We start from the raw sequence: 13,021 nt of genomic DNA, 5'->3' as shown, positions 1-13,021 counted from the left end.
TACTTATAAGTCAGTGTAGCACAAATAACTGAGACTCCAATGCATCATGTCTTTAATCCATAAGTCATTATTTCATGTGGTTGGAACGAGTTGTGCTAAGATGCTAAGACAGGTAGCCAGGGGCTCATCAAATTCACTGAGAACCAGGATTGTGTTCTGTTCTTTTTCTCTCAGTGTCAGGTTTCCTTTAAGGATACCCCCTTCCTATACAGGAACACTTGTCATGTAAAGGGTCACACATTGAGCTGTTAACCACAAGGTCAGCAGTTCAACTCCATCAGCTGTTCCACTGGACAAAAATGAGGCTTTCTGATCCCATAAAGAGTTATAGCCTGTACAGTTTAAGGATCCCAGAGAGAGAGACCATTTTAATCTGTCCTTTGGAGTCACTGTGAGTCAGAATTGACTGGATGACAGCGGGCTTAGTTTCATAGTTTTCTTTCCTAAACATATGAACGCTGCCAGCAGTATTCATGCTTCTTCATTTGAGTCCACAGAGAGAAAGAGCAGCAACACCTGAAACTGTTGACTTGAAGACCTGGTTTATCCTAGTATTGGATGACTGTAGTTTAGATGCAAACCTAGCCTGAAATTCATCACTGAGGCAAAGGATAGGGGATTATACTAAATGGTTTAAGCTAATTAAACCAATAAGGGTGAAAACACAGACAATCTAACAAATAAAGCTTGAGGGCTAATCTGAGTATTATTTGGGAAGACTGATGATGCTGTGGCTATGTAGGCAATCCAAAATATATCTCCTTAAAAAAAATCAAGGTTTAAAAATAAATCATGCAGTGACATAATTCCAACTCATAGCACAATTAGTGAGTATACAAAAATAAGAAAATATATATGAGAAGTTTCTGATGAGAGCTTTGCCTCTTCCACTATCTTTGAGACTACTTATTTTGGCTTTATCTAACCCCCTTCCACCCCCTCAAAAAGTACTCCTGATTGAACAACGGATAAAGTGTTTAGCCATCTACACAAGGTTAGTGGTTCTAACCCATCAGCTGCTCTCCAAGAGAAAGATGTGGCAGTCTGCTTCTATAAAGATTACGACCGTGAAATCTCTGTGGGGCAGTTCTATAGGTTGGTTTGAGTTGGAATGGACCTTATAGCAATGGGTTTGATTTCCTTGGTTGCATTTTTAAAAGGCCTTCCGTGTACTTTATACTCCATCCTCCCCACTCCCACCTCCCTTTCTCTTTTTGCTAGGTGTGGATCTGTACAGAAGCACAACCAGCAACACACACAGAAATTTATATCAAAAAACTGGCTTACACAGTTGTAGAAGTAGTGAATGTGTCTTTGTTGACTCTTATTTCCATGATCTCTGGAGAAGATAGTGGAAACGCTATGTGTCTAATAAAAACAGAAAAGTAAAAGTAGCCATTAAATAAACAAAAATGATGGGTGAGAATGGGTCATTCTGTCCCAAAGCTCTGTTTTAGAAACACTTAGCCATTTTCAATATGCCAATGTCTTTAGTAAAAGGAAGTGTGGAAAAGGTCCCAAGTTCTATTGATTTTAGACCCAATGACTCAGGAAGCGGAACACAATTCATAGGAAAAATGGGATTCTGAGCAGACCCTTCAACTTTTGGAACATTGGTTTTGCATGTAGATATTAATCTCCCCTCTAAATTAAGGCTTTGGCTTCGAATCTGAAAACATATTTCCAACGCACATGAAGCTCCTGCTGTGCCTTAGCCTTCAGGATTGGGAGTGCAGAGAAGAGGTGGACTTCTGCTTTCTCTGTTAATGCCAACCTCAGAACCACGTCTAAAGTGTCAGCATCCAGTGTTGGCGACCAAAGTATTGCGAACCTGCAGTATGACTTTGTTTCACTTTATGTTTTACTCCTTACTCAAAATCTCTCCAACTGAGTGGGCGAGAGTCCTTAAAGAAAGGCAGGCACTTGCATTGTGTCAAAGTACTTTCTGTGTCAAACTTTATTCTACGGTATCTGTTGTACCACTATCCTTCCCCTTACTGTGCAGGATGTTTGCAGTGACAGCGGTGGTGTTCAAGAACTGCTTTGTTCCGCATTGTAAGGATGGTTATTCAACTTTCAGAAATGTTATGAGCGTGTTGTTAAAACACTAGGATCTCCATGGGCTCCTGGTAGTCTTTGGGCCAACAAAAACCTGTGACTTTCCATTCATTGCAGATGCTAGAAGCAAAGAGCCCTCACATCCAGGCTCATTGTCATTTCTTTGGCCAAACGAAGCCATATGGCTAAGCACAGTGTTATTGTGCTATTGACTCTCAGAGCCACAGCCAAACTTGGACTCTCTGCTGCACAACGCTGAAGCTTAAGTTCTATGCATTTTTCCTTAACTACTTGTTCTCGGATAAGAAGTGATGCTAAAAATGAAAGTGGATGTCCTGCAGAGAAAAGAGGCACTTGTTCCTTCATGTTTTGCTTCCTTTTCTGTCAGGCACTCCACAGCAGTGTTGCTACCAGTAGTTTCCTTTTTCTAAGATTTCAAAGCCAACCTTGTTGGGTACTTTAGAAATACTAGTGACAGTTGATTGGTGTCCTCTCCTTAGAACTCCATCCTCTTGGTTCCTGAGACACTAGGATTGTCAATTATTGGAGCCTCTCGGGTTTTCTGCACAGTTCCATGAACCCTGGTCCTGAGTACTTTCTGGACACCAGATATTACTCGAGGATCAGGGTCTCATGTTTGTCTCTTAGGAAAGTCAATAAAAACAACTGTTGCTACTCATATTGCTACCAGTTCATTCATACCTGGACTTATCCTAAACATGCCTACATGTCTTTAATCCCCGAACTAATGTGCTTAAACCCACCTTTGCAATCAGTGGGTAGCTGCATACACGCTCTCTCAGTGATACACTTGTCTTCATTTCCTTACGGTTCCTTCCAGAATTAGGTTCAATTTAAATAGTGGCATCTGAGTGGAGCAGCTGGGTCAGTTAAATTCAAGGTTGAGAGGTCAGTTCAAAAGGGTATGGTAAATAGTTTTTGTTGTTGAGAGAAGGGGTGGGCAGCGGGGGAGTCCCACTAACCACAAGGTCAGCAGTTAGAAACCACCAGCTGTTCTGTGGGAGAAAGCTTAAACATTCTACTGCTATAAAAAATGACAGTCTCAAAAATCCACAAGGGTCAAGGCGGTTCTATTCTTCCTATAAGGTATCTATTGGTCAGAATCAACTTGATGATAGTGAAAATCTTGGTAGATTTTCTTGATGGACACAAGATGATCACGGGGATAATTATGAAGAAGCTTTAAGGAAATTAAGAGCAGAACTGGTGAGGAAAAGGTCAGGAAATTTGTGCTGAGGAATATCTTTTCCATCATGCCAATGCACCTGCTTATTCTTTGGGGCTACAAGGCTACATGCCTTCCATTGGAAAAGCCATACCCAGCCCAATCTACATCTTGCTCCTTCAGACTTCTTTCTATTCCCCAAACTCAAACAACATTGAAAGGGAGCACATTTTGTGTCATTTAAAACAAACAAGCCCAAACTCACTGTCACTCAGTCAGTTCCGACTGTAAAATAGGGTACAATGGCCCCATAGGTTTTTGAGACTGTAACTCTTTACCAGAATAGAAAGCTCCATCTTTATTCTATGGAGTGGCTGGTGGTTTTGAACTTCTGACCTTTTGATTAACAGCCCATCTCATAATCACTAGGGCTCCTGTATCATTCAAATTCAAAACAAACTTATTGCCATTGAGTCTATGCCAACTTATAGTGATCCTGTAGAACAGTATAGAACTGTCCCTGTGTATTTCCAAGACTATAACTCTCTACAGGAGTAGAATACTCCATCTTTCTCTCACTGAGCAACTGGTGGTTTCGAACTGCTGACCTTGAAGTTAGCAGCCCAACCTGTAACCACTATGCCACCAGTACTCATTGTGTCACTAGAGGATCACCAAACTGCTGTTTTGATGTGATGTAAATGAAAGATCACAGAACCCTTAAGGGATAAGAGTTCTACCCCTACAAGTTAGAGGATGTGTTGAGAAACAACAGCTGCACATTGTGATATTTTTATTTAATCAATGTCTAGTGGTTGGATGATTTTGTGTCCACTGGACCCTCCTGACTAGGGGTAGAGTCAAACCTACCAATCAAATGGTAGCTGGATGACACCTCCCTGTGAATGTAGCCTTTTTATGAGAGTGAGGGACTCTGGGAACTGCCTCTCTCTCTGCCACTTCACCTTCCGCCTCTCTGGGACTCCGTGCTGCCTCCAGGGTTCTGATGTAGGCCACCTGATGCTGATTGCTGTGGACACCTAGCCATGGATCCATGAGACGCTGCCCCCACCAGCCTGCAATCTTCTTGCTTCCCAGCTCACCTTTCTGCATCACTAGCATGTGGCTACTTGGGTACAAAGAGGGACTTATGGACTAGCATCGGATTTATTGACTTGAGTTGGACTGAGCTGGGATGCCTTCATGATATATAATTACTTCTTGCTATAAGGCTCTGTCTTATACACATATGAGTGTCACTGGATTTGTTTGTCTAAACACCCTGGCCTAACACGCAATGTTTCTATGATTTTGTAGTAATACTTAATACTTTAAAAAATGATCTTTGTAGTTTGGACTTTTGCCTTCTTCTCTGTACCTTTATGTTAAGGGTGGGGAATTCATAAGAGAGAGATTGAAATAATCATGAATTGTGGATCCATAAAGATTCATTCCAAAAGAGCATGCATCTCCTTCCCCATGCAACTACATGCCCATAGTGAGCTTACAGTCTGAGTTTATAGCTGTACCTCAGGCATGGGACATGTTACATACTGTGGCTTAACCAAGGTGGTTATGGTTTTTTGTTATTTCAATTAACTTCAAATGCCAGTTTCTGTTAGGGGATTTTTTTCAATCCTGGCCATTTAAAATCATTTTTGTTTAAAATTAATTTTGTATTCATTTACAAACATTCATCTATCCTCTTTCCCACACTCAAATTAATACATCTCCCAGACATGATGCATCATTTATAATTGGAATACATAATTTAATATCTGAACTGTCAAAGTATTTGTCATTAGAAATTACATGTTTATAACACTCCCTGTGCTTGTGTGTGCACTTGGGCAGATGTCCCTCTAGCTTGGTGTGGACGTCCAGGAAGAACAGTGAAAATGACTCATAGCAGATGCTGTATGAAAACCTTCAGAAGTGGGCATGGTGCTACTCATAGGCTTTCATTTTGTTTGTCTCATGTGCTGACAAAATTCTATAGCTTTGCGGTACCCGGCCCAGTGACTGCAACTTTCCAGTTGTCAATGATCTTTCTCACTCTGGTCACTTGATTCCCACCTGCCCCCTGACCCTGTAAATATACACACACCCCAACACACACACACACACACACACACACACACACACACACACACACACACACACCACCCAGGTGCTTTCTATAACTTTCTATCTTTAAACAAAGGACAAGTCTAAGCAGTCAGCACTACAGCTCCGATGGAACCTTTAAAAAGAAGAAAAGTAGGGGTTTTTGTCAAGATGGAACCTAAGTAAGTAGCCCACATTGGGAGCTCCGTGGCGATCAGTGAATGTGGTGCCCAGGAGGACAAGTGGGGGGATACAGGGAAGTGAAAAGACTCCTACGACACCCCAGAGTACATTCTTGCTCTGTGAGGTGTCATTCCCTATCATCTAGCCTCACTCTGGAGCCCCAGGAGTTAGTGATCTGGTTTCAGTGATGCCCCAGCCCACACCAGCCATGATACTTTGGATCCTACCAGAGCCACCACTGGCCAATTGCTCCCCTCAGCCTGATCATCACACCTGGAGATAGGCAAATTGCCTACAGAGTCCCCCAGAACTGCTGCTGGACCCACACATGGTGACTGTCCACCTGTGGCACTCTCTACCTATAGCTGAACCATTCTCTCAAGGCTCCTTTCTTCCCAGATGGGGGTAGGTCCCACCCCACCCACCCATAGCCCCAGTGGCCATGCTAGACCCTGTCAGCAGTCTTCCTGCAATAGATTTAGTTACCTGTGACAGCAATGGCTTCTCTCCTCCTGCCACCCATGGAAGTGGTGACACCTCTCCTCTGGCTGCCACATGGCACCCTCACACACAGCTGTGACAATTGCCTCTGTGGCCTGGCACCCTTCCCATGGGAATAGGACTTCTCCCATCATTGCCTGGCACCTCAATGCACAGAGCTACATTCGTTGCCTACAACCGACTCACCCAGACACCCTGAGAGGGCCACAAGACTTGCCCACCACATAGGGAATCCCGGCTATCTAAGCAGAGAAAAATCCTAGTGAGGCAAATTAGTAACCCAACCCCCCAGTGAAATTGGCTATAGGCAACCCACAGAAATATTCCTAACAGCCTCACAAAGAAGAACCCGGGGTTCTTTAACTTCCTGGAAAATGGGACCAAAGTTATCCAAATGACATGTAGAGAGCAAACTTCTGCAACAACCTCAACTTAAAATCAGGAGAAACGAAAAGCACTGTCAGCGTAAGACCTGAATCTAGCAAGGTTCACAGAGCAAGTAGAAGTTGAGCTGCCACAGAAAGAAATCCTCAAACTGCTGCTTGGAGCCATACAGCATATGAGGGAAGCATTACAAAAAAAGGGTGAAATTATAGAGGAGATAAAAACCACACACCAAAGGGAAGCACAAGAGTTAAGGGTAGAGCATCAAAGGGCAATGTAAGAGGTAAGGGACGAAGTAACAAAAGCAAATAACAAGTTAACAGGGTTCTCTAACAGAGTAGAAGAAACAGAATCAGATCAGTGACCTGAGGATAACCAGACATACTTCAGCAAATGGGAAAGACAGTCAAAGAAGATAATCAAAAAAGTCAAAGAAAAGTTGAGAATGTCAGATTCTGTGGCAGTTACATAATCTCCTGTCAACTTGTAAAGGGGTGCGGTCTAGCGTGTCAATCATGTACCAGCTTGATGACTTAATTTGGATGTGCAACAGAGATATATAACTTACTGCAGGTCAGATGCACTATCTGCCAGGCATTTCTGATAACAAGCCAGATGGAGTTACGCTAATAGAGTCAGAGCCCGGGAGCTGGAGCAGTCATATGGAGACACACGCCAGCAATGTGATGCTTCCACTGCCACTGGATCCACAAGACTTCCTGCAGAATGACCTGTGATCTTCCTGCATTTGGTGTCATTGCATGTACTGTGTGAGTCTGAAGAGGAATAGATAGACTGATATTGGACATATGGTCTAATATCCGATTTATAGATGATCTGGACTGGGGCTGGGATGTTTTTGCAATGTATTATTGGTCTTTTATATAAAGCTTTCCTTATACACATATGAGTCTCCCTGGATTGGTTTCTCAAGTCTACACAGAATAATACAACATCAGAATAATTGGACTACCAGAACAAGACACAACAAATAAGTCAACACCAAAAATAGTGAGGGAATTCCTAGAGGAAAATGTCCCCAACTTAATGAATGAAAATCAGGTCACCATCCAGGAAACAGAGAGGACACCAGCTAGACTGAATCTAAGGAGAATTCACAAAGGCATATAATAGTTAAACTATCCAACCTTTGAGGAAAAGCAGAAACTCATGAGAGTAGCTAGGGGAAAAAAGCAGTTAGTTATCTATAAAGTTACCCAAATAAAAATATGCCCAGACTTATCAGCAGACAACAACAAGAAGAGGGGAGAGTAGAGTAACATCTTCCATAAATTGTTAGAAAACAATGCAAACTCAAGAATCCTCTATCCAGCTAAATTATCTATCAAAATGGAGAAGTAAGAGTCTTACTGGACAAGGAAAAACTCAAAGAATATGTTTAAAAAGCCCAGTTCTACAAAAAAAAAAAAATCCTTGCTGACCCAGTGTGGTCAGAAAAAAAACACTCACTGAGCACAAATAGGAAACCACCAGATAGAGCAGCTCCACCCACTGGTTAATATATTGCAGTCTCCAAGATGACATTGGCTCAATGGTTAAAAAAAAAAAAAAGGCAAGAGTGAACCACACACTCATTTGAACAATGCACTGATAAGAAGGGAGGTAGGTAAACACCCAACACAAAAGTTATGAGATGACATCACAGAGTCCACTGATGGATGTTATAACTCTCAATATCAAAGGACTAAACTCGCCCATTAAAAGACAGAGACTATCAGACTGATTTAGAAAACATCACCTACTGATATGCTGCCTGCAAGAGACACATCTCAAACTTGCAGACAGAAATAGGCTGAGAATCAAAGACTGGAGAGAGAGAAAAAAAACAGCAAACAGCAATTCAAAAGAGGAGAGGTTGCAATGCTAATCTCTGACAAATTGATCTCAATGAACAAGCCATAACAAGAGATAAGGAAAGGCACTATATAATGCTCAAGGAATCATTAGACCAAGAACCAGTGAGCATAATAAACATTTATGCATCCAATGAGAGACCTGAAAAATTCTTCAAACGCTCCAAAAGATGAAAAATGAAGTCACAGGCTCAACTATCATAGTAGGTGACTTCAATATACCGCCTTCTGAGAAAGATAGATCACAGAGAAAGAGGCTTAACAATGAATCTACAGAATTAAACTCTACAATTAGGTGACTTGACCTGAGAATTTTCAGAGCTCTTCACCTAAATGCAAAAAAATCACATTCTTTTCAAGCCCACATGACACATACTCAAAGATAGACACATACCTGGACACAAATAGAGCCTATGTAAATTCAAATGCATACAGGTCACTCAGACTTCCTCTTGGAACACTATGTAACAATGCTGAAAATGAACAAAATGAGGATCAAGAAAACAAGGGCAAACAATTAGAGGATGAATAACTCTCAACTGTAAAATGAGTGGGTATTGACACAGATCAGAGATGAAATGAGGAAGTTTTTAGAAAACAATGAGAATGAGATTTTGATGTACCAAAACCATTGGGAAACAACAAAAGCAGTTATCAGAGGAAGCTTGACAGTGATAAATACTTACATGAAAAAGGAAAGGAGACATGTTTCACAAACAGGTACAAAACCTCCAGCAATTAGAGCAGATTCAACAGGACAATCCTACTAATAGCAAAAGAAAAGAAATAATAAAAATTAAGACAGAAATAAATGAGTGGGGGGAAAAGAAAACTATGCAAAAAATTAATCAATGCAGAAAAAAAGTTTCTTTGAAAGGATTAGCAGAATTGATAGAACACTGGCAAACCCAACCAAAGAAAGGAAGGAACAAATATAAATAGTCAGGATGAGGGTTGAAATGGGAAATTACAAGGGCTCTTAATGAAATTAAAAATTAAAGACTCTAATGAATGAAGTTAAGGGCACAGTGCTATGAAGGCCTGTACTCCAATGAATTCAACAACTTGGAAGACATGGACAAATACTACCACAGAAGAATGTCAAGAACCTCAACAGACCCATAGCCATAGAGGAAATAGACAAAGATATCAAGGAAATACCAACTAAACAATCTCCCAGGCCAGATGGCTTCACAGGAGAATTCTAGCAAGCATTCAGAGAAGAACAAATGCCAATCCTACACAAACTCTTCCAGGGCATAGGAAAAGACAGCAAACTCCAAAACTCGTTCTAAGAAGCTAGCATAACACTGATACCCAGTGTGGGTAAGGATCCCACAAGAATTGAGAGAACTACCAATATCTCTAATGAACATAGACACAAAACTTCTTAACAAAATACTGGCCAATGGAATACAAAAGTTTATAAAACAAATAATTCACCATAAACAAGTGGGATTCATTTCAGTGATGCTGGATGGTTCAACATCTGAAAGTTCATCAACATTATTTGTCACATTGATAAGAAGGCTACTATGCCAGTCTGTGTAGACTAGAGAAACAAATCCATAGAAATTCATATGTGTATAAGGCAGAGTTTTATATAAAGGGTAATTGTACATTAAGAAAGCACCCCAACCCAGTCCAGATTAAGTCCATAAATCCAATATTAGCCTCTATAGCTGATACCAATATATAAAGTCCTCTTCAGACTCATGAACCAGATGCAATGACACTGAGCGCAGGCTATCACAGGCCAGTGGGTAGAAAGGCTTTGGATTCAGTGACATTGTAAGCATCTCAGTCCTGGCATGAGCTTCTACATAGCTTCTTTGGCTTCAGAGGTCTGGTTGCATCAAGGTAAGTCCATGTGGCTTCTCCAACTCAGGACACTAGATGGTTTCATGTGTTTTGTCAGCTGCAATGTCTCCCAGGGAGTGAACCAAGAGAGAGAAGTGTCTTCTGCCTCCAAGGAGAAAATACAGGAGCTCCCAGAATTTTCAGGAGAAGGCCATGCCCACAGAAGCCTCATTGGCTGTGACCCGATTGACAGACTAGACTCCACCCCTTCATTCTTAATCCTCTCAAGTCCCAAATTGACACCACATTATGTAACTACCACAGCCATCAATGAGAGAATTGGGACAAACCTGAGATTTGGCACAGGGAATAAATAGGCTATCAGAAATAGAAGCACATATTGACAAGTGGGATATACTGAAGATAAAACACCTGTGTACAAAGAAAGACTTCGCCAAGAAAGTAATAAGAAAGCCCATGGACTGGGAAAACATCTTTAGCAATGACACATCAGACAATGACCTTATTACTAAAATGTAAAATACTATGCTAGCTTTCAGTTAGAAAAAACAAATGACTCATTGAGAAGATGGGAAAAAGAACTGAACAGAAGTTTCACAGGGGTAGAAATCCAAATGGTCAACAAACATATGAGAAAGTGTTCCTGATTATTTGCCATAAAGGGTAAATGCAAATTAAAACAACTATGAGATACCACCAAACACCTTGAAAGATTGCCCAATTAAAAAAAAAAGCAAAAAACAGAAAGCAACAAGTGTTATAGGGGATTTGGTGAGGTAGGTATTTTCATCCACGGCTGGTAATCCTTTAGGTATGTGCAGCCAGTATGAAATCGATTTGATGATACCTAAAATGAATGGAAATGAAGCTACCATGTGACCCAGCAGTCCCCCTACTGGGCATATACCTAGAAGAAGTAAGAAACAGTTCACAACCACACATTTGTGCTCAACGTTCATTGCAGCGTAGTTCATAATTGCGGAGAATTGGAAACAACCTAAATTTCCATTAACCGATGGGTGGATTAAAAAACTCTTGTACATACATACTGTGGAATACTACACATTCCTAAAAAGCAGTGATGATTTCATGAAGCACATTTCTGCATGGGAAGAACTGGAGGAAATGATGCTAAGTGAAGAAATCCAAGCACAAAAGGCCAAGTACAATATGAGTCTGCTGAGGTAAGCTTAAAAAGCACAAGTGGCACAGGGGGACAGTCATCAAATGCATATGTTCCTGGGTGAGGTCCAGGCACGCTGGCAGGGGTTGGGCCCAACTCAGGGATGCAAATGGCAGCCAACTAAAAAGGAGGGTAAAAGGGAAAAACAAAAATGAGCACGCAGATATTGGGGAAACAGAGCCCTAACCTATGCATGGGGAGGGTATTTTTCATGTTTCCCCAGGAACGTGAGAAAGGGACCAGACTTCAACCTGCAGAACCAAACCTCCAAGGCAACATACCAGCACAAAGCAGTGAACTATCAGCAAGGTTGCAGGGCTGGTCCCAGTCCCAACTTAGTTGAGACTGGTTGGTTGGCTCCCCACTCCTTTTATCCAACCTCTTCCTCTCCCATATACCCCCAGAGCTGTCAAGCCCATTATTCTCTCCTTCAGATTGGTTATCCTGCCTATCTCCTATAGATCTACTTGAGGGAGGGGGGGGCTATAAATAGTTCCAGGTCTGTCTGTCGACCTTGATGCCTAATACCTGATACCTGTCTGTTGACCCTGATGCCTGATACCCGATTCCATTGACACCTCATGATCGCACAGTCTGATGTGCTTCTTCCATGTGGACTTATTGATTCTCTGCTCGATGGCTGCTTGTTTAACTTCAAGCCTTTAAGACCCCAGACTCTTTATCTTTTAATAGCCGGGCACCATCAGCTTTCTTCACCACATTTATTTATGCACTGATTTTGACTTCAGTGATCGTTTGAGGACAGCACTGAAGCTACAGCTTGGGGAGAATGATGGGTTTTCCCAGACCACATGGGAGCAAACTAAAAGGGAGGGAGGGAAGGAAGGAAGGAAGGAAGGAAAGAAGGAAGGAAGGAAGGAAGGAAAGAAGGAAGGAGAAAGATAGATGAGAGAGAACAAACCCGATCAGACATGGCACCCCCCCCCCCCACTCACTGATCCACAGTGCTAAGGGGGACAACACTGGAGACATAGTGCAGGTATTGTATCTGGTCTTCCCTCCTCACTCCAGAGTGAAACATGTGGGGTGCACAACCAAGCAGCAAGGGTAGCAAAGCAATGAAGTCCCTGAGGAGTCCCCCAAAATAGACGTAGGAATAGGTGGACATTGTGTGGCACCTCACTAGATCCTATGGGGGAAAAAATCAGAAAGGTCAATAGACAGACCTGGAACTATTTATAGGCTCCCCCCCCCATCAAGTATATCTTTATAAGATAGGCAGGATAAATAATCCAAAGGAGAGAATAATGGGCTTGACAGCTCCGGGGGTATATGAGAGAGGAGGAGGTTGGAGAAAGAGAGTGGGGAGCCAACCAACCAGGGAAAATGGAACAATAAGAGATCTAAAATCGATGGTGAGGAGGGCATAGAATGCATGGTGGGGGTTGATCAAGTGCAATGTAGCCAGCCGAAAGTACCGAGAGTTGAATGAAGGGCAAATGATAGTGGGACAGGAGGGAAGTACAAAGAAATAGAGGAAAGAACTTGGAGGCAAAAGACATTTATAGAAGTACAAATATATGCTTGCACATACATACGTATATAAACATATTAATAGGGATATGGTTATATGTACATATATTTAAATGTTAAGTATTAAGGTAGCAGACAGGCATTGTCTGCTCAAGTACTCTCTACTCAAGTACTCTCTCAATGCAAGAACACTTTTTTCTAATAACTTGGTGATGCTCAACTTCCCAAAAC

This window comes from Tenrec ecaudatus, chromosome 13, assembly GCF_050624435.1.
Source record: "Tenrec ecaudatus isolate mTenEca1 chromosome 13, mTenEca1.hap1, whole genome shotgun sequence".
Classification (NCBI taxonomy): Eukaryota; Metazoa; Chordata; class Mammalia; order Afrosoricida; family Tenrecidae; genus Tenrec; species Tenrec ecaudatus.
Note: the sequence above shows the minus strand (reverse complement) of the source record.